The 21,959-nt window shown below is 42.6% G+C and overlaps 1 protein-coding gene across 7 annotated transcripts in view; it reads left to right on the top strand.

Annotated features, from left to right (window-relative positions):
• The first annotated feature begins 4,101 nt into the window (after positions 1-4,101).
• AMIGO2 (adhesion molecule with Ig like domain 2) overlaps positions 4,102-21,959 on the top strand; it is a 33,548-nt gene continuing 15,690 nt past the window's right edge. For 2 of the 7 annotated variants that reach the window (XM_061637831.1, XM_061637830.1), the window contains exon 1: positions 4,102-4,388. The gene's annotated coding sequence lies outside the window, so the exon portion shown is untranslated. Of the gene's footprint in view, positions 4,389-11,485; positions 11,608-12,001; positions 12,068-12,832; positions 12,916-15,216; positions 15,322-21,959 lie in introns of those variants that run through there. The other 5 variants (XM_061637829.1, XM_061637828.1, XM_061637827.1 and 2 more) reach the window with 5 other exon arrangements.

Below are 21,959 nucleotides of genomic sequence, written 5' to 3' on the forward strand. Positions count from 1 at the left end.
ATTAGGGAATAGGGAAGGGCAATACAGAAAACAGAGGAGAAACAAGCAAACAAAAGGTGGCGGCGGATAAGTAGTATATTAAAAATGGTATCTGAGAATATCATCAAATGTACAGTTCTCACAATTATTCTTGGAAGCGGTCCTTTAAGAGGATCTGACAGATTTTTGAAAACATAACTTCTAAAAGGGAAGTGTTGACTATTATTTCACAGCCTGCTTCTCTCAGCAAGCCTAGATGGAGTAGATGTAACAAGTTTCACTGAATTCAGTGCTACCTGCCTAAGTCTGCCAGTTGCATTCCGGGTGGTGGAGGACTCTGACCCTATGCTTGGATATTAGTGAAAACAATAAAATCATGCCATGTAGCCATAAATACATCACACCTACTTTGTTCATTTATAAGTCTTAGTTTATGGGTAAGATTTTCCAGTGATGCTCTATGCTACACTTGATGGTACCTCTAGAGTGACTCCTGAGAGCTCTTTCCATTCCTGACTATAATTACACTGGCTGCAGTGAGCAAAATGGCTCATTAGGTCCTTATTCATCAAATTCATGTTTCTGTCCATAAACAAATTTAGGAAGGCTAACTGAGGGGTCATTTGTGATTTCAATCAATAGAAGTTGCAGGATCCCTACTGCAATGTTTAGCCTAGCCGTGTATCAAGTATTCAGGCAATATGATAGCTGAGGACTGGTAGGCCTTGCGACAATGAGTTAGCACTACATTCTTCACTCCGTATAGAAAGGGAGGGATTCCACTCTCAGCCTCCTTTCCTGATGAGATCTTGGCCTTTCTGCAGAGCACTTGCTCCCTGCAAGTAGCAGCCTATTCATCTGGACCACAAGTGGGCAACCTTTGACATACCAGATGTTGCTGAACTACAGTTCCCATCAGTCCGAGCAAGCATAGTCAACAGGCAGGAATGCTGAAAGTTGTAGTTCAGCAACATCTGGAGGGCCAAGGTTGCCCTGACCTGATCTAGACCAGGGATGGGAACCTCCAGCTCCAAGGCTGGATGTGGCCCTCTAAGTATTCTCATCTGGCCATGGAGCCTATCATCTTCAGCCCTTCTCCTTGGCTTCTATGGTTACTATGGAGGGGAGCAACTTCTCTTCCTTTCTAGGCAACATAGAAATGCAGGAAATCCCGATTGAGACCCCGGTGGGGGAGCAATAGGGGCTGATTGGCAGTGGGTGTATGATGGCTGGACAGTGAGCCACATTTTGGCTTTTTTGTCCCTTCCATCTCTCTCATGTGGTGGCATCATGCACAGCTTGTAGTAGATAAGAAACTATTAAACTATTTTTTAAAAGCATAGCAAGATTTTGCTGTCATGATGGTAAGTTTTGTGAAACATGAATGTTTGCATACTTCGTTCCACAGCAGGAAGTGTCTGTATTTCAATTTCTAATGAGCTCACTAGGGAAACTGCTTGGGAAAATTAAGAGGCATTGCCCCTTCATTTAACTCCCAGGAATGTGGGGAAGCCCCTATCAGTGCAGGAGGCAATGCCTGAGTGGAAGAGTGACGGGAATAACAACAACAACCCTGGAAGAGAAACAGCCCACAAGACAGATGGTTAGTAAAATGCATCAACAGCACTGAAGTTCTCTGCTTAGCTGGGAAGGAAATTCTCTTGGCTTTGCTTCTGCCCTCTAGGATGACACTCGCATTAACAGTCAGAAGGCTTGCCAGATGGCCTTTAGTTTAAATGCTTGTACCTTCTTCTTCCAGAACAGTCACAGCCTTTGGAAACAACACGATCAGCCACCTATCGCTTGACAAAACCCTGTCACAAAATCAGAGCAGCTCTGTGGTATGCTGGGATCCGTTGTGACAAAGGGTGGTCTATAAATCTGCTAGAGAAATAATAAATAAGATTGTTTTAGCAATCTTGTTTTAAATCTGTCTTCTTACATACACTTATGTGGAAGTAGGGCCCACTGAATTCAGTGTCCCTCATTTGAGAACATCACAGTCCCTTACAGTACGACATATTTATTAAATGTGTGCAGCTTATTATTTTAAATTTTCATAATAATTTCTGCAGAACTTTTCCATGTACAAAGCAAACTGATCATGGAGTTAGTTACAGGTCCTACATACACAATGTACAAAGTCAATATGCATGTTGAATCTCATGAATTCTAGTGATATGCATGTCATCTGATTAAGGTCTAGTATATCCATGCTTCTAAGATGTACCAGTGCATACCAGTGTGGTGTAGTGGTTAAGGTGTTGGACTACAACCTGGAAGACCAGGGTTCAAATCCCCACACAGATGTGAAGCTCACTGGGTGACCTTGGGCCAGTCACTGCCTCTCAGTCTCAGAGGAAGGCAATGGTAAACCCCCTCTGAATACTGCTTACCATGAAAACCCTATTCATAGGGTCACCATAAGTCGTGATCGACTTGAAGGCAGTCCAAGGAGCAAACAGCAAAATCCTATACATGTCCACTCAGAAGCAAGTCCCACTGAGTTCAATGGGCTTTACACCCAGATAAGAAAGTGTAAGAGTGCAGCTTTCATTCCAAAACAGGTGGACACAGTGGGGGCTTCCTCCACAGTGGTGCTCCAGCGGCCAATGATGCCCAGCTCTCCATACTGCTTCCAACAGCAGAGGCAGCACACAGCCATGGTGTCTAGGAGCCACTGATAACCTTATGAATCTGTCTAATCCTCTTTGAGCAAGCAGAGCCAGGAAGTGAGAAGTGCCTGCTCCTAGAGAGTGGGCTACAGAATGGCTTCTCCCCCCGCCGTGTGAGGCACTATGCCTCTGCATGCCAGATGCAGGGAATCCCTAGCGGCGTAGAGTGTGGCTGTGCTCAGGTCTTGCTTGCAGGCATCCCATGGGCATCCAGTCGGCCAGTGTGAGAACAGGATGTTGGATCAAATGGGTCTTTGGCTTGATCCAGCAGGCTCCTCTTATGTTCTCAGGTGTCTGCTTGGGGGTTTTGGACTAGGCAGCTGCCACCTGGGACCAGCAGCGTAGTGGCAAATCCAAAGTGCAGGGTCCTTTCATGATAGTCATGCCGCATCCTCTCACAGCCACGTCCTCTCATTCACTTCCTTGGTCTCCCTCCTCATCTCCATACTCCTCAGTCCTTCCCCTGTGTGCCTTCTCCCACAATAGAAGTCCCTAGGAGCCAATCAGCATGACACGGGAGTGTTAGCTAATGAGAAGAGTCCTCTCAGTGGCTCACTATAATAATAATAATACAATTTTATTTTTAGGCCGCCTATCTGGCCGAATGAACGGCCACTCTAGGCGGCGTACATAGATTACCTCTAATCTAAAGGAGGCGTACCTCCTTTCACTCTGATTGGCTCCAGTCAGCAGGGAAGGACAAGAAAACATGTTAGAAGGTTCTTCTCAGTTGCTAACACACTCCCCTTTCATGCCGATTGACTCGCGCGACGCTGGAAACATAGGGATCCTGCTCCCAAAAAAGTAAGGGGTCTATGACCACAGAGACCCTGGACGACTACACTCCTGCCTGGGACCAGTCATCCGTGCGCGGTACCCAGAGCGGGTGAGCAAGTGTTAGGAATCAGGAGCGGCGGCTGCCTTCTTTCGGAGAGCTCAGAGGAGGCGATGTGTGGCGAGTTAGGGGCTGGTGGTCCTTTGTCACCTCCTCTTTCCCAGCCTCTGCTACTGCAGGGCAGAGGAAAGGAGAGATTCCTATTTTCTTACTGTTTGACTGTTTCTCCTTGCTAGCAACAGCTGCTGACTGGATGTTTTCCCTTCCGAAAAAGCCTTGGTTCTTTTCTCTTTTTCTCTCTCTGCTGAGACGCCTGCCGAGCATTGCCCCCGATACGCCTCTCCACGTGCGCACCCCCCTCCATGGACAATGGGACGGGCCACGAGATTCACCACTCAGGAAACGTAGGGGCCGGGCATTCGGCTAGTGGCTTTTGCTCCTAGCATTACACCGCATTGCCACTGAAGTATTGGGTCCTTGATGAGGAAATTGGGCGCGGGGGAGGGAGAGAGGTGTGCGCGGAGGATTGGTGGGGATAAAAACGCTCCCGCCGGTAGGAGATCCCAGCCTTTCCAGCTTGAGCGGTCGCCAGGGCCGTCGGAACCGGCTTAAGCCCCGCTCGCTCTTCCAATCCCAAGCCTTCTGGTTTCGATGAGCCAATCCGCCTTCAAGAGGTGGGCGGAGGCGACGGAGCAGATGCCCAGGGAATGTCTTGTGTGCGCTTAGAGCGCTCGGCTGCCGCTCCCACCGCTTCCACCCCAGCTCCCGCCGATCCCAAACTTCAGTTGTGGGCAAGGCAGAGGAACATGCACAGCGGTAAACTCCAGTCTCTGTCCATATGCCAGATCTTCTCTGGGATCTGCCATGAGTCACTGGTTCCTGCCCCTTCAGGATCAGAGGTAAGCTTACCAGAAGGGGCGATTGCTTGCAAGATCTGATGGTTGTTCATGCTGGGCTTTTCCTCAACAGTAAAATTTCACGCGGGGGGGGCGGGAGAGAGATGGCAGGGAGTTTTTACGATCTCATTCGCCTTAAAAAAAAGAACGAAACCTTAAGGATTATTCATGCGATCCTTTGCACGATCCTTTGGAAGCAAGGCCCCCCCCCGGTTATTTCAAAGGAATTTACATCTCAGTGTTCGGCACAGAAGTTTAAATCTTACGGGGGAGATCCGTTGCTCTAGGGCAAGCTTCCTAATGATGTGAAATTATGAATGAAATCAGATTCCAAGGAGAGTGGAATGAGTTCCCTGGGAAGCGGCAGAGAAGCGTCATATCGTCAAACTCTGGAATCTTGGGGGGGTGTTAATTACTTTAAGAGATGATTTATTCACGCTGGTCCATGAAGAGTCCAGCAGACGTCACAGCCTCCCGAAGCATAATGAATATGCTTCAGAACGTCGGGGCGCCACAATTCAGTAGGATCGCTTTCCTGTTGAAAGTTTGATGTTCAGGGCTCAACTGTGGCGATGACAGTGAAAGCCTCTGGCACCAAGGAAATGGGAGGGAGAGATGCAGGAGAGTCCAGGAGTAACAATGAAAGAGCAAATGTCAGGAAAGGAAACAGAGATGCATACTGTCAAGGACAGTTGGTATAGCAAAGAACAAAACCTCTAATAACCCCAAGGAGAACAATGGAGGGAGTAGGAGTAGATTTCAGTGAGCAACCAATTTTAAGGTGCAAGGTTGCAAAGACAAAACAGAAATGCAATTGAATCTCAGGTGGAAGCAAATCTCAGTAGGAAACTCTGTGAACCTGGCTAGGTAACTAGGAAGTGGTGTATTCCCCAGAGCTATATGTGAGTTAGGCAAGAAGGTGGAATGTCAGAATTCCATAGACGTGGGCTAATAATTGGACTCCATAAAGGAGATGGGTCTTCTCTAAGATGCTAGTTGGAAATAAGATTACGTTTAGATGGCAGTGGGTGGCACAAAGTTTGTAACAATTATACTGCTCGCCTAGGGCAAAATGAAGAAAGGCAAATATTAATTACTGACATATTTGCCTTTCTTCATTTTGCCCTAGGGCCTAGACCAACAAAATCATGCAAATGTCAGAATTGGCCTTTGTTATTTATGTAGTCCCTTTTTATTTATGTAAACCTGAATATATTATATTCAGGAAATATGGGGTTTATATCCATATATTGGTATAAAACTGGGAGGGATACAGTTATGAGTGTTTACATCTTTAACTCTCATCACTCACTTCAAAACTATTAGGAAAGATATCAATAATAATATAATCTTCAAACTCTCTTGTGTACATTGTGAGATTTCTTTGGTTTGTATCCAACTAAGTCATACTTAGAGAAAAACCACTGAAATCAATGGAACAATTAATATAAGTCCATTGCTTTCTATGAGTTTTCTCTGTATGACCCAGTTGGAAAACAGCCCTCCATTTCTTTGTATTTGTAAAATGTGAAATGATCCAAATTACTTCCTTTAGGAAACTTGCATGCTTTAATTAATTCTATTTGATAGATTAATCAACGAACACTGCGGAAAGCACATTTTCTTAGGAGCAGATCCCATAGATTCCAGTGGACCTTACTTTCAAGAAAACATGCTCAAGGTGCAGCCTAAAGTTTTAGTTGCACATTAAAATTTGTCCCTCAGTTAATTGGTAGGGCTGATACTGAAGAGCACATTACTGGGCAAACAGTACAGATTGATCCACTCTCTCCTGGTGCCAAAGTTAATGAAGGATCATCCACATAGATTTATTCCAGTTTTTATCCCAAGCTAGCAGACATTTTCTATCTTGGAATAAAACCATTGTTGCTTTTCTTTTAGCAAGAAAAATAGCAAGCAATTGAGTCTGACAGTACTCAGCTGAAATCAATGTCACTATCTTGCTTAGACCTAGATCTACCACAATCCTGAGATAAGGCAATGTTTTTTTATCCTGATCCCATAATGATGAAAAATAACATACTAAGATGGTCTTTCTTTTAAACATGGGCAGTAGCTTTTTATTTATTCAGGTGTAGGAGGGGCTTTCCTCATCAAGGTCCTAGCAATATGCAGCTATATTTAAATGTATTTGGTTAATTGATTAAATGCCATATGATTAATCAACTTGTGATTGCTTGACTACATTAAATAGATATTAAGGTTCCTGCATTAGAATAAAAAAAAATTAGAATCTTGTGGCTCAGCATCAATTTTCTATGTGACTGGATAACCAAGCACCTGGGATTTTTTCCATTGGGGATGATCACATCAGTATTCAGTCACCATATCAAGTGCAATGGATAATGACAACTTGAAAATTAGGGAGATTATTTTTCTCTCAACATGCTGAACTATTTACGTTATCATATATTATGATCATAACTAAATATACAAAAATCTGTCAAACCTTAATATTTGTCATGATCAACATGGGTACATAAAATCTATTCAAATAAGAACAAGTGGGACAGCAATCACTCTTTTGCAAAATACTTCAAATCAAACAAAATACAGAGTTCAAAGTAAGGCATAAAAATCAAACGTGCATGCAGAGTCTATGTGTGAGCGTATGTGCAGATAATGTATTCCTGAGCATAGAATTAAGAGATTTTGTAGGCATAGGATTTGCGAATGGGAAACAAAAAAAACTCACCATCCAGCCACAGCTAAGCACTTTAAGGGAGAGAGATTTGAGCATGTGCTTAATGCTCTTGTTGAAATCTATGAACTGATCTTTAACTTTGGCTGGGTCATGCTCAAGCTTGATAATGTATAGAAAATACTTGATTATCATTGCTACTGGCATCTGGTTAAATTCTAAATTGGTTCTATCCTTTTTAGAAGATGTCCCAAAGAGGAAAGTGCATTCTTATTGAGGCCTAGGTAGGGTGCATAATGATTGTTCTGTTTCCTTTTTGACAACATGAGATATAATGAAAAGAGCAGGATGGCTTCCTTTTGTTTTGTTAAAAGCAGTGGGTTCCTTTGGGAGGAAGTGCGGGATAGATATTTCATAATTATATAAATAAATAGGTTCCTTAAACTTCTGCTTATTTGTGAAGTTGGGTTTGTTTTGGGAAGTTCCCATCCAATCAATACTTTTTGGTAGTTTAATTCATTATAAGCGGTTGCCTTTCTGAATTTATGGCAAAGTGTGTGTGTGTTGTTCTTTTTGTCTCCTATGCTTTTTCCCATTTTGGTTATCACTGCATCTAAAATGTCATTTTTTCATCCATATCTGTCTTTTGGCATTTATTTAATATATTGGTCACTTTTCAACTAAAACCTCTCTCCAAGTGACTTACAAAGAAGAAAATGTGCTATTATTATTACTCTTAATTAACATTACTACACAGCTGGACTCATATCAGACATAGCTACTGAGGAACTTCATTTAGAATGGCTAGCTGATAAAGAGTCAGTTATTTGTTTTTCTACAAGGAATTGCAAAGGCATACAGAATATTTTGATAACAAATACATCACTGTTCTTGCCTTAGCATTGTCCTAAAATTATATTAGACTTTTCTTGCTGACTACTTAGGCCAGGAGAAGGCAACATGGTACCCTCCAGATGTTGGATGCATTTGAACTCCCACTAGCCTTAGCCAGTATGGCTAACAAAATCTGGAAGACACCATGTTGATTATATCTGCCCTAAGCTATTGGAAGCCTGTCTTTTGAAATCCATCTGTCTCATGGATGGAGAAGCTGCAGCCCTCCAGATGGTGCTGGATTCAGGGCTGTGGAGTTGGAGTCGGAGTCGTGGAGTCGGAGTGGGAAGCAATTTTGGGTGGAGTCGGAGTCGGTAGAAATGTACCGACTCCGACTCCGGCTTCAAAATAAGTTTTGACACATTTTTTAAAATATAAATTCAAAATGTCAAAGAAGCTTCCCATGAAGTCAGCTGTAGTTGAGCATTTCACCATAACTCAAGATGGAAAACATTTTGTGTGTCAGTGTATGACACAGGACCCAGATGAAGACAAATGCTGTGATGCCAAGATCAGCGCATATTCAGGTAGCGATAAAAATGCTCCTATGAGAGCTTCCAATTTAAAAAGACATTTACAGCCCTTTCCAGGGCTGTGGAGTCGGAGTCGGAGTTGGAGTCGGACAGTAGAAAAATAGAGGAGTCGGAGTCGAAGGTTTGTCGTACCGACTCCACAGCTCTGGCTGGATTAGAACTGCCATTATCCCTCATCACTGGCCATTGTAGCTGATGAGAGTTAGAAACCAACAACATCTGGAGGGCCACAGCTTCCCCATCCCTGATCTAACCACCTACTATTGTTCTAAAATTCAGCCACAGAAGTGGCTTAGTTACCTAACCCCCTGGTGCTGACTGATAATGCTGGGACCCTTGATTTACACTGGCATAGCAAAACCATGTACTTTTTCTCCTTTTTGTTTTCACTGCATCTAAAATGTCTATTTTTAAATCCATATATATCTTTCTTTTGGCATTTATTTAATAAATATATTGTTTTGTTTTGGCTACATGATGCCGACTAGTACAAGGGACAAAAATGGGCAGAGTTTGGAGCACTGCAGAATAGGAACAGGGGTTCAATTAATGAGTGGTCCCATCACTGATAACTGTGTGACATTATACCTGCAAACGTTTTGTGTAAAGTTGGGATAAGCTCCCATGAACCCCCCCCCCCAAATCACTGCTCTGCCTTTTTTCCTTCCCTGCCTCCATAGCCACAACTGAGGAAAGGATTACAACGTTGTCCATAGGCACAGACCAGGGGTTCCCAAAGTATGCTTCGTGAGCTTCATTCAGGTTGACTGTAGCAGTAACTCTGATTTTTCTAAAAGACGTTAGCATCTAACACAGCACATTACAGTTGCTAAACAACAAACAGAAAAATCATTAAATGGTCTGCCAACTCTCAGCAATTTTCAAGTGGTCTGGGGGGGAGTAGTTTGGGATCCACTGGAATAGACTAAATGCTTTTTCTGGGGGTTGCACCTGCTGGACTATCACCTACATGGTGCCCATCACTTTCCAAGTGCTGACAATCAACTGATTGTTAGTGTTTGCAGAGTGTTTTGTGCGGATTTTCACTGGTGCCACCAATTAGCAGTGCCTCAAAACTCTCCATTTTTTGGCCCAGCCACATCTTTACCTGCTCCACACCTGACATCATATAAGATGTCATATGTATTGACTTGGCCAAGCCTAATTAGAGTGACACACAAGCTGGATGTTCTCCACCGCTGCTCCACATTATGCATCCTAATTTAACAGACCCAAGCGGGAACTTGCCATCCCCCTCCCAAGATGAATAACAAATCAAGGATGAGCAGATCACTGACATTTGTCTCCTCAGAACATTTGTCCTCAGGGTTCCAGTTACAAACACCCATCTGGAATCCCACTGTCAGTCCTACATCTGGGGTGGCAAGCAGAAAGCACTCCACACAAAGAAGCCAGGGAAGAGAAGACAGTGCCACAAAGCCAGGCTCATACACACGCCCCACTCATCCCCCTTTTCCAAGCACCCAGGAACAGAACTCTCAAGCACCTATGGCAATGGAGTGTCTCACCTTTCCCAATCTCTATGACTAGAGGAAAGTGAGCATTAACTGAACAACTCTTAGGAGCAGCTTCCCTCACACAGAGAACATAGCAATAGTATGAGTGGTGCCATGAACTCCCAAATATAGGAAATAAGCTCCCACCATACAAGGGTGTTGTGAAATAAAGATCACTCCCCGCCCCCCATTGGTGAATGTCAAGTGCCATACTTCACATATTGCCATGGCTAGTCAAACATTGCTGGTATATTCTTCCTTTCAGGAAGAAAGCCAGGATATTTGAAGCAGAAGAAAAGCAGCAGAGTTCCAGTGCAACTCCAATGTGTATTGTTGTAATGGTGAACCTTCATATGTAGACATCAAGGGGACTACCAATGTGAAGAGAGTGGGCAGTTGGGTTAAAGCATGTGGAGCACTGAGATGGTAGCACCCTTTCTTGAGGGCACACTCAATAACTCCTAGTGGTTACATAGTCAGTGCAACTGTTGCAGCTGCTCCTCCTGAATCATCACCACCCGGTGTCTTTCTTGTCTCGCATTCAAGATGTGTGGGCTCAAAGATGCTTCATGCGTGTGATGCCATGCAGATCAGAAGTGAGATCTATAGCAGCAATGATCAATATGAAGTCAGCTGTGCCTCTGTGGGGTTTGCCCTGCTTTTGGTCTTCTGTTTGCTCCTGATATTTTCCAGGATACATGACAGAGAGCAATGTAACTGGTCTACCTCCACTGTTGGAGGCAGAATGCTGCTGAATACCAGTATCTGGAAATTGTAGGAGGGGAGAGTGCTGTTGCAGTCAGATTCTGCTTGTGGGTTTCCCATAGGCATCTGTTTGATCACTGTGAGAACAGGATGCTAGACTAGATGGGCCACTAGCCTGATCTGGCAGGTTCTTATGTTCTTATATTGTTAACTGGTGTAGCAGGATTGCCTGGAGAGGGCTGTGATGGAGGGACAGATGCCCATTATGCTGCTGTCTCTTGCAGCTTCTCAGGCACTGGGTACCTGCAGGGCCAAAGAGACTGGCTACCCAGTCCATATTGCTATCAAAACTCATTGAGCTATTCCTAAAGACCTCTTTAGGAATTCTTCTGCACAATTAACATTGTGTAGCAAGAGAGAGAGGTGTTGCATCCACTGGCCTCATGTGCTGTAACATCCTCTGCCATCCCACCTCCAGGCTGTCTTGATTATTCAGGGTTCCATCTCACAGGAACAGCCTACATATGTTTGGCCGGATTCCCCTCCATAGATATGCTACCCCTCAAAGTGTGGACAGTGTGAGTGTGAAGGTTAAGCTGGCAAGGGTTGTGGGGTGGGACCAGTGTGTGCAGGCCCATTGTCCATGCAGTGTTAATCATGCAAAGAGAGAAATGCCTGAACAGGTGCTAAAAGCTCAGCCTGTTTCAGCTGAGTCTCTCTCTTTTCTAAAAAGGTTAACAAGTATTGGCTTGTTCTCACCAGGCCCCCTAAGGAGATGAGGAGAAACAAGGGAGGGTAGCACAAGGGTATATTCAGGGTCAGTCTAAACTTAGAGTCCAGAGTATACATCAAAACCAAGGGAGTCAGACAAGAATCAGGGTCAGAAGCCAAGCAGTCTGCAAGCCACACAGGTAAGAGGCAAGGCAAGATACAAGTCCAGGGTCCACAGGCAATCTTTAGGTCACGTACACAGCTAAGTATAGACATTGTTCCAGCAGCTCTTCTAGCCTAGCTCTGGAGTTTTTATGCTGGAGCTGCTGAACCACACCCCAAACCTCAGCTGACTTCCATTGATTACCTGCAGCCAGACATTTACTCTAGAGGAGTCCTTTACTCCTGAGGAGACCAGGCCTTTAGTCAGGCACTCCTCCAGATTGGCAGGGTCTCCATCTGGTGTTGGGGACAGCGCCTCTCCCTTGGGCTCAGGGTCTGTTTAGCCTTGATGTCAGAGGATGAGCTTGCCCCAGGTGCAGATGACCCATCTTGGACCTTGTCATAGGACCCTGGCCTCTCACCCTCAGATGGAACCTGAACTAGACTGGAGCCTCCTGGTCTTCCTCTGATGGGGGCTTCTCTGATGAGCCTGGGATGGTATGGACCCTGGCTTATGCAACTAGTTGTTTACTTCAGCTGTCTTGATGAGGAGGCACAGAATTGGTGTGGGGAGGATTTAGTAACATTCATCCACCATCACACCATGCTTACATGTAGACTCTGCATGTTCTTCGTAGTCTAGCCCAGTCTTTCCCAACCAGTGTGCCTCCAGATGTTGTGGACCACAATTCCCATCTTTCCTGACCATTGGCAATGCTGGCTGAGGCTGATGGGAGTTGTGGTCCAACAACATCTGGAGGCACACTGGTTGGGAAAGGCTGGTCTAGCCACTGGAGCACCAGGCAGGCTCCAACAGCTCACTGTCCTGTTTTTCCCACCCAAGTTCCTACTGATGTAATGAACAACACAGTTGGACTCTGTTAAGGAGAGGAGAGAACTGGAAAACAAGGCCTGGTTGGAAGTTAACCAGAAGATACTGACAGTTGGCCAAAGTGTGGGTAGATAGGATGAAGGGGACTGGGCAAAATGAAAGACAGATTTGGATGAGAAAGCTACCAGAGGAAGACACTTGAGCAGTATTAACAAATCCTCTATCTCTGGTTGCATAAAACAATATTATGTCAGTACAAATATTTCTTCTTCTTAAATAGCTTGTCTTCTTTTGGCTAAGACATACATTTGCCAGAATTCAAATGGGCTACCTATAATATTTCTTTTTATTTGAAAATAATATTAGTGCTGAACCTGAAATAATTCTCGCCCTGTGTAAGGATAATAATCTAATTGAAATCTAATTGAAAGTCTGTAGGTGGATGTTCATTGCATAGCCCTGTTGTAAAGCCAATCTGGTCTCATCCTGTGGAAAAAATGGTTGCACACCCAGAGTAAGTATCATTCTGTTCCTACATTCTTGTCACTTAACCTTTATTTCTGAAGTCTTTTGGAGCTCTGGTATGAGGGATGCTGTGGGAATATTTTCAATAAATGAATCTAGATGTTTACAGAGAGTTACTAGAATAGAACCAGGCATTGAAAGAACATGTCTGGGAACATGTGTACCCTTCCCCTTCTTTTTTAAGCTGAATAATGATGATGAGGTAAGACAGAGTTCTCCAAATTAACACCCCCCGAATATTTTGGACTATCAACCTGCCCATTCATTATGATCAGCAAGTAAGGCTCTTTTGGTGGTCCCTGCTCTGAATTAGGTGAGCAGTGTGTGGGTCCATGAAAGAGCCTTTTTGGTGGTGGCTCTATGACTGTGAAATGATCTCCCTACTGAGGTGTACCTTGCCCCTACAGTGTTTTCATTTTGACAACAGGTGAAGATGCACCTCTTTTGTCAGATGGAGAAGTGGGATGGGTCTTTACCAATCTGTTTTAAGCAGGATGCTGCTGTCGTATTAGTTATGTATTTTGTGTGAATTTGGTTTGAATAGTGGTATTATATTTTGTTGCACACCACCCTGCAACTGTGAAAGGCAGTATAAAAATATCTTGATAAATGAACTTCCACCATTGGCCATGCTGGGTGGGGCTGATGGGAGTTGGTGTCCAGAATATATGGAGGGCACTACATTGTGGAAGATTAGTGGAGTACATGGACTGACTTAAATTTATGGAATTCCAGTGCCATCACAATCTGGAGTTTTGCCAGCATTATGGATGTAGGCTGCTTTCATACATGGGGCTTATTGCATCAAATTTGCAGATTAAAATGGTAGCACTTCTGTCCCAATTTCTAAAATTCCTTTCACATTGCAGTACCCCTTGTGTTAAGGAACTGTGGCTTTTTCAGCTGATATACCGGCATTTCATGCAAATGTCTTTCACACTGCTGCAGTGAACAATGTCTTGTTTTCATTCCTCACCCATTATACACATTTGCACTATGGTTCCTCCATATAGTTCACTGTGCAAGGTAGTATCTGGACACGGGGGGAGGAGATGTGGGGAAAAGGAGGAAGGAGAAGCCAGAGCTTGGAAGTAACTAGTTACAAGTAACGAATTACTTGTAATTCATCACTTTTTTGAGTAACGAGTGGGTAATTCCTTTACATTTTGATTGTAATAGAACTAGGAGTAATTTTACTACTTTTGTGGAGTAATTGTAACGTTTCCAGCATTACTTTTGGGCATTACTTGGGGGGGGAAGCAGGGGAAGTCTTCTGCTCCTCTGATTTGTGGATGAAAATCATGTGCCTCAAACTGGGCTTCTGTGCAGCGTTGCTCTTTCCTCATGCTCTGTGGATGGGTAGGAGGCGACGAGGGAGGAGGCGGAGAGTGAGATGGGGTGGAGTGGAGAAAACAATTATTTTAAAAAGCAGATAGTGGTGGTGAAGAATGGAGTGGAGGGAAAAAGGAGGTCAAGAACATGGATAAAAGAGGAGAAGGAGGCAGCAGCAGAATGGAAATAAAGAACTGTGGAAGTGAAAGATGACAACGTGTGTTTGTGTGTGTGAATACTGTGTTTGCACTCGGCACACAAAGTGGCCTCCACCACCCTCTCTGGCTGCTGTGCTGCATTTGCAGTATTTTAACTTTTTTGCATCTCAGGGGGAAATGTTTGCTAGAGTGAGTGTCCCTTAGTCGGTGGTAGGGCAGGGTCTGGGACGTGGTTAAGTGAGAGAGATTATGCTTGCTGGCTGAGTGGGGGGGGTTGCACTTGGTTTGACGTGCAAAGATCTGAGTAGTGGCCTCAGCCTCCCTCCCCACCACCCTTACCAGCAGAGACCACCATTGCTATCTTATGAATAAAAATAATTATTCTACTACCTCTGTATGTATTTGTTTATTTTTAATGTTGTTTCAGGCTACTTAGATGTGCAGCAGCCAAGGCCAGCACCTTGTAGGCGTTTTTTTTAAAGTAACAGAAATGTAATTGTAGTGATTACTTTGGAGGAAAAGTAAAGTAATCAGTTACTTTCAGAGCAATTATAATTGTAACAGTAATTACTACTTTTCTGGGCCATGTAACATTACTTTTTAAAAGTAATCTTCCAAGCTCTGGGAGAAGCTGCTAGCCATGCCTATGCTGGAATATCAGCACAGTTTTTGTCAGGAAAAAAGATGCGAGCCTAAAGGGCGGGAATGCATTGTGTGCTGGAATGACTATCACATGAGTGGCTACAGGTAGCATAAAACTCCCACCATTTTCCAGATACCCAAGCTTGCAAACAGGTTATATCTGGAATCATTTATCATGGAAATGACTACAAAACGTCCACTAGATTTCCAGAACTGGCTCTTACATCATGTGAAAGATCAAATAAAAATGCACGGATTACCAGGTAAGAAATTATTTGAATAAAGTGCAGTGTGAAACCAGCCTTAGTTGCAGCTACGGTGAGTCAAGAATAGGATTGCAGAATAAATCCCCTAACAGGAATCTTCCCATCAAACACAGCAATATTGAGGTTATTGACAGAAGGAGTAAATGTAGACCTAAGCAAATAGGCCCCATGTAAAGCTCTGGGCTTTTCTCAGAATAGGTGTTTTTCCTCTGAAAAACTAATTACTAACTGGTTTTAAATAGTGTCAGAAAACTAGGAAGCCCCTTTCTAAAACATTGTTTTCGTCTCTGAAGACTATTTTGCAATAGGAATGACCATACAGCTTGAAAAGGATGAATGAAGGATAATCTCCATTTTTCTATGTTAAATAGAGCCAGAGACATAAATCTTATACAGAGCACTGAAGCTGCAGCATTCAGCTCTTTGTGTTTTGAAGCACAAAAACTGCTTTACAGTCTCTGTGTGTAGATAAAACCATACAGGGAATTTTCTTCTGAGATTCTTTCCTCAACAATCATTAGCAGAGTTGTGCATGATTGGCTGTGAAGGATCAGTCTGTGTTTTTGTTTTAATTACACAGTGGACACTGCAGTAAAAGAACTAGATTGAAATCATGGCAATGTTGTTTGTTAAAGAGTGGGTTTTTAGAGAATACCTTAAATAACAACCAAATGTAGTTTGTGCTCTACACTGGTGTTCTTTTCATATTTGTTCCTAAAAATCCAGATTCCTTGAAAGTTTAACAGGGATTCCTCAGGGCCAGTCAACGCTCCACATTTATTATATAGTTTGGCCTTGAATACAGGGTTTTTCTTTCACAGATTTCCAGCTCATGGCCCCAAATCTGGATTGGGACCCAGATAGGGTAGGGAGGCTTTAACTTTTTTCCCTCACAGTTGTCGCTGTCCAGATCAGCCCTACACAAACACATACATGCAAATTGTATTGAGGAGAAGAACTCCCTATGGAGCAAATAGGATTTTTCCCAATGCAAATTGCAGGCATGGGTCCCCAACCCAGATTGCGACTGCTGCATCGAGAAAAAGGTTAAAGCTCCCCCCCCCCACATACACACATGAGCATACATAGATTACAATCTGAATTTTGAGCCCCGTGCTAGAAATTTGTGAAAGCAAAAACTTGCAATTAAGGACAATCTGAACGATAAAAAATCATCATGTGTAGCTTGCTCATTAATGAGAAAATCACTGATGGTAGACTTGTTTGGAAAAAACAGTCCCCAATTTTTATTTTTATCTTTATTTGTTTTGTACAACTATTCAGTTTTATTATATGCCATTATTTTGTTTTTATCTAGTTTTAAGAAATGTTATGGAAAGTAGTTTGCATTTTTATTGTTAACCACCTATTTTATTGTAAAACATTTAGAGATTTTTACTATATTGAGAGGTATTAAAATACCCCCACACTTCCTAGAAACATGCAGCTGCAAGGAAGTGTGGGCACATCTTAGTGAGACTCCCAAAACCAGGGCGTCCGCGTGGATTAGACATGTGTTCTAGTCTTCACACAGTAAGCAACACAAGTATCTGGGGTAGCGTATTTGAAAAGCACTATGAAAAATCAGACACTTGAATAAAGTTGCTTGCACCTTTTCTTCACATATAAATTAGCTTAACTATCTTCACAACTTGTGTGTGTTGTGCACACACACACACACACACACAATCATGAAAATGTTTAAATTATGGCCAATAGATTAGTCGTGGCACATTTTGATTCAACACTAAATGTTTCATTCTAATTATTTTGCTCCCCTTCCTTCAAATGACTTGAGGTGTTTAACTTACTAGTTTCCAAGGCAGTGGCACAAAATATTATTGCTTTACTCAATACAGCTATGACTCAGTCTTTGGAAGCATTATGGTAAATGATAGCAGACAAGCTGTGGGTTTCACCTGCAGCAAACATGAAAGTCTGATGTACTGAAGACCGATCACTGTTGACATGTAAACTATGCTAAATAATTTTCTTATGTTAGTTATCACATTCCTTTCAATATCTGGCTCTCCTTTCTGCATGCAGCTGTTAGAACCAGTGGATGAACCAGTGCATCAGTAGGTTACAGATGTTTTAAGGCATCATGTAAGATAGGTAAAAGGAGGGATTATCACCCCACCCCTAATTTGATTCATCTCTTTTTATTATTCAGACTTGCCAAGTTGTTATACTTATGGTTATGATAATAAATGACAGAATCAGAGCTGCAGAAACAGTTATTTTCAGGTTCCTAGGTACCAGCATCAAGTTTGTTACAGGGATGAATGACAGGCATCTGGTTTATTTTTAGGTCAGTAATAGATTTAAAATAAGCACAGACAATTTTTTTTTTTTAGTTTTGCTTGATGGGTATCATAAACTCTATTAATTTCAGTGCAACCTGTTTCAAGGTTAGCAGGTTAGGATCAGAAGTTAGGATCTTCATGCCTTTAGTAGTCTGTGATCATAAAATGCTTGTTGGCTTGTGGTTACAAGAGACAATAGGATACGTTATGAGTTGTTGACCTTTTGTGCTCTTTCACTTAATCACCAATCATAATCCCTATATCTTAATATTAAGCTAGTGTTTTCTGGTGTCTGAACATCTTGTTGAATAAAACCAGCAGTATGTCCTTGTGGAGTTAACATACTGTGACCAGGGAATTTGTAAAGGAGATCTGTCTTGCCTTTCATGACAGTTTAGTTGAACAGAATTGAATCTGCTCCTTTATCAGTTTCTGACATAAATTCATAGTAGTATCCTTAATCACTTCCCTACAAAGCCTTGTTCCAGGATTCAGTCATTCACTAATGCAGCCTTCGAGAAATAGCAGGCTGATTCTCCTGACCGAGATTAGTGTGTTCTAAACATCCGGATGAGTTTTCCCCCTCCCCAAACTTACTGACATTATGGTTGTCGAGGAGTGTCTGGAAAATATATCAGGCAAAAGATGTATGTTAGCCAATCCATTTCTGTAATGACATCTCCCATTCTCCTCAGTGACATTCCATCTTTTCCTCATAGTTTTACATTCCCAAATTATGCCTTAAATTCTCACTGTACTTTTATGTGCATTTTAGCATTCACCTGAGTAAACTACTGGAACCCCCTCGCTTTTCTCTTTGGTCCATGCAGGTGAGAGGAACACTTGGCCCTCCAGCTATTGCAGAACTACAACTCCCATCAGCTCCAGCAAGCATGGCCAATGGCTAGGGATAATGGGAGTTTTAGTTCAGCAACATCTGGAACACCAAAGGTTCCCCACACCTGATATATGGGGTTAGGAGACTGCTATTTAGTACAGTCTAGTGAAGGTACTGGCTTTCTCTAAAGTCTCACACAGGTATTGGTTTTTTTCAGCTATGGTATATGAGATGCTTTACCTAAGAGTGTGTTCTGTTACAGTCTTCCAATCCAGGTCAGTTTCATATGCATTGATTCGTGAACCCGTTAAGGTATATGTCACACATCCCTTTCATACTTTGACTACTTCATGATACTTTAACCCAAAAATGTGGGTTTTGTATGTATTTTAACCTAGAACATGAAGGTAAAAAATGGAAATGGACTGCCTTCAAGTTGATTCTGACTTATGGCGACCCTATGAATAGGGTTTTCATGGTAAGCAGTATTCAGAGGTGGTTTACCATTGCCTTCCTCTGAGGCTGAGAGGCAGTGACTGGCCCAAGGCCATCCAGTGAGCTTCACGGTTGTGTGGGGATTTGAACCCTGGTCTCCCAGGTCATAGTCCAGCCCCTTAACCATCACACCACACTGGCTCTCTAAATATACATATTTTGATATATGTTTTTGGCCAATAACTGTAATGCAAAATTAGGAGAAGTGAGATCTGAAGGATAATTGCATTCCAATCCATGTATTCGTCTGGGAAGTGCCTACCAGCTTGGCTCCACTTAAAAATGCCTATCAGCTGACATTGTCAGGCATCCCAAGCTCCATATTACATTTCGGTATACTTGTGAAGCTCACCGGGTGACCTTGGACCAGTCATTGCCTCTCAGCCTCAGAGAAATGCAATGGTAAACCACCTCTGAATACTGCTTACCATGAAAACTCTATTCATAGGGTTGCCATAAGGAAGTCCATTTTTCATACTTGTCAGTGGGTAATACCATGTGTTATTATCTAATACATTTACTGCCTACAGCTCAAACGTTCATTGTTTGTATCTGTTGAACGGCTATAACCTATAGAAGGCAGGGATGTAAAAGGGTTGCACCATGAACATGTTGGCGCGTGTGCGTCGGTACGGTCCAGAGAAGCGACTCTGGAGCTGTGCAGAACCAGAAATAATCCAGGCCAGGCAAAGTTCTTTGTAAGAGTCTTTTACTGACAATAAGTTTCAAACGCAGTCCTCCATACGACTTTTTCCCCACACTAGAGCTTCTGCGAGAGCTGCTCTTATCAGAGCAGTTGCCCTTGCCAACCACTGCTGGCCTTGACAACTCTGGCACTCTCCCTTCCTCTTGTTAACCCGTTTACTGCAGGTTTCCTTCTCCTCTGACAAACCTCTGTCTATGAGTCACATAGATAACACTACTGGCCAACAGCCCCCACCTGGGACTCACAGAACACAAAATACATTTATCTTATTTTCAGTTATACAATACAATTTCAATATACATATATATACACATCATTTTGTTTCTCATTACTCATTCTCATTACAGTCTCTATTTCCATTTCAGTTTTGTTTCTTTATTCATACAATTTATTCAGCATTAACTTTATCTTTACTCAAATTCATTTACATTTCATTCTTCAATACAGTATTTCCACATTAGATCCATAGTTTCTTTGTCTATTGGCCCTTCTTTTTCCCACTCTAAAGGATATTCATCTGTCTCATCCTTGTTTTGTGTTACATTAAATGTGAATCTATGTGGTGGTTTTCCTTTCGTTGATCTTGTAGAACGTCTGACGTTGTCAATTTCCATTGCTTCATCACTCTCATCTTTAATTGTTCCTGCACTTGTTCCTGCACTTGTTCCTGCACTTGTTCCTGCACTTGTTCCTGCACTTGTTCCTGCACTTGTTCCTGCACTTGTTCCTGCACTTGTTCCTGCACTTGTTCCTGGTACTTCTGTATCTTGCTTTACTATGTCCTCACTTCTCAGTCTTTTAATGTTACGTTTGCCACCCTTAATTAGATCAGTTAACGCAGCTCTTAAGGGTATTTGAGGACCAAAAGGAACAGCTGCTGTTTCCTGTTTGCTTGCATCATCAAGCACTACTGTTTGACTACTTTTCCATGGTTGGTCTACTACCTTTATGCTTCTGCTAAGTACTACCTGTTGCTTTGCAGGTACCCAGATTCTATAATACGAATTCTGAAAACCCAAAATACGACCTGCCTGAGCTCTTGGGGCCAATTTTCCATGTCTTTTCTGCTTAGAAACATGCACCCAGCATTTTGCTCCGAAACGCTCTATGTGTGTCAGCCTGGGCTTTCTCCCTGTCAGCTTCTCATAGGGAGACATTCCTATTATTCTGTGTACAAGGCGGTTTTGTATGTAAGCAGTATATAAAATACATTCACCCCAATAGGTATTATTCATTTCTGCATCTGCCAGCATGGCTCTCATTGAATCCTGCAGAGACCTGTTCCTCCTCTCTGCAGTTCCATTGGATGATGGTGAGAAAGGAGCAGTGAGACTTTGGATTATTCTCTTCTTTTCTAGATATGTTCTCAATGAATTACTTGTAAATTCACCTCCCTGGTCTGATTTTATATTTTTAATAACAACCCCATATTGTGTCTCTGTTCTCTGTATCAATGCCCGTAATCTTCTGTGCCACTCATGTATGCAATTTTCGTGTATGTTTTTATTTACTCCTATCCAGGCACATGTTGGTTCATCATGCTCACTCTGTACCATAAACATTGAGTCCTGCAATTTCCCCTTCATACATATCTCATCACCTTTCTGCACAATGCATCTATTTCCTTCAAAATATACTTTACAACCTATCTGAGTTAGTTTTCTTATTGAAAGAATGTTACATTTTAAATCAGGAACCAAAAGTACATTTGTTAATATTGTTCTCAGATTACTCAACCTGATCGTCCCCTTTGCAATCGCGTCCCGTGACGATCCGTCAGCTAGATAAATCTTCTCTTGAACAGGCTTTGAAGTGTAAAACAGGCTTGCGTCCGTAATTAGGCAGTTTGACGCCCCGCTATCTAGAAGCCATTTATAGTTAAGTGTTTTATTGTCCTCCTCAGTAATAAAATTCACACTGGATTTCTGCCATCCATAGTCCCTGTTTCTTCTTTTCTTACTCAAACACTGTTTTTGTATATGTCCTCGGGACCCACAAAAATAACATATTTTATTTTCTTGCCTGTTTCTTGGATACTTTTGTTGAGCAGCTTCAGCCTCTTTGAACTCAGTCCTTTTACTTTCTTGTCTTCTGTTCCATTCCTGTTGCAGTTTTTGCTCTACAAAGTCCAGAGTTAAAGTTCCATCTGGCAATGTCTCCATACTAGTAACCAAAGTGTCCCATTTTTGATCAAATGAAGATAACAGTATATAAACCATCTGAATGTCACTGTGATTCACTCCTCTATCTTGAAGATCTCCAAATAATCGACGAAATTCAGCAAGATGCT

This window comes from Rhineura floridana, chromosome 8 (genome assembly GCF_030035675.1).
Source record: "Rhineura floridana isolate rRhiFlo1 chromosome 8, rRhiFlo1.hap2, whole genome shotgun sequence".
Classification (NCBI taxonomy): Eukaryota; Metazoa; Chordata; class Lepidosauria; order Squamata; family Rhineuridae; genus Rhineura; species Rhineura floridana.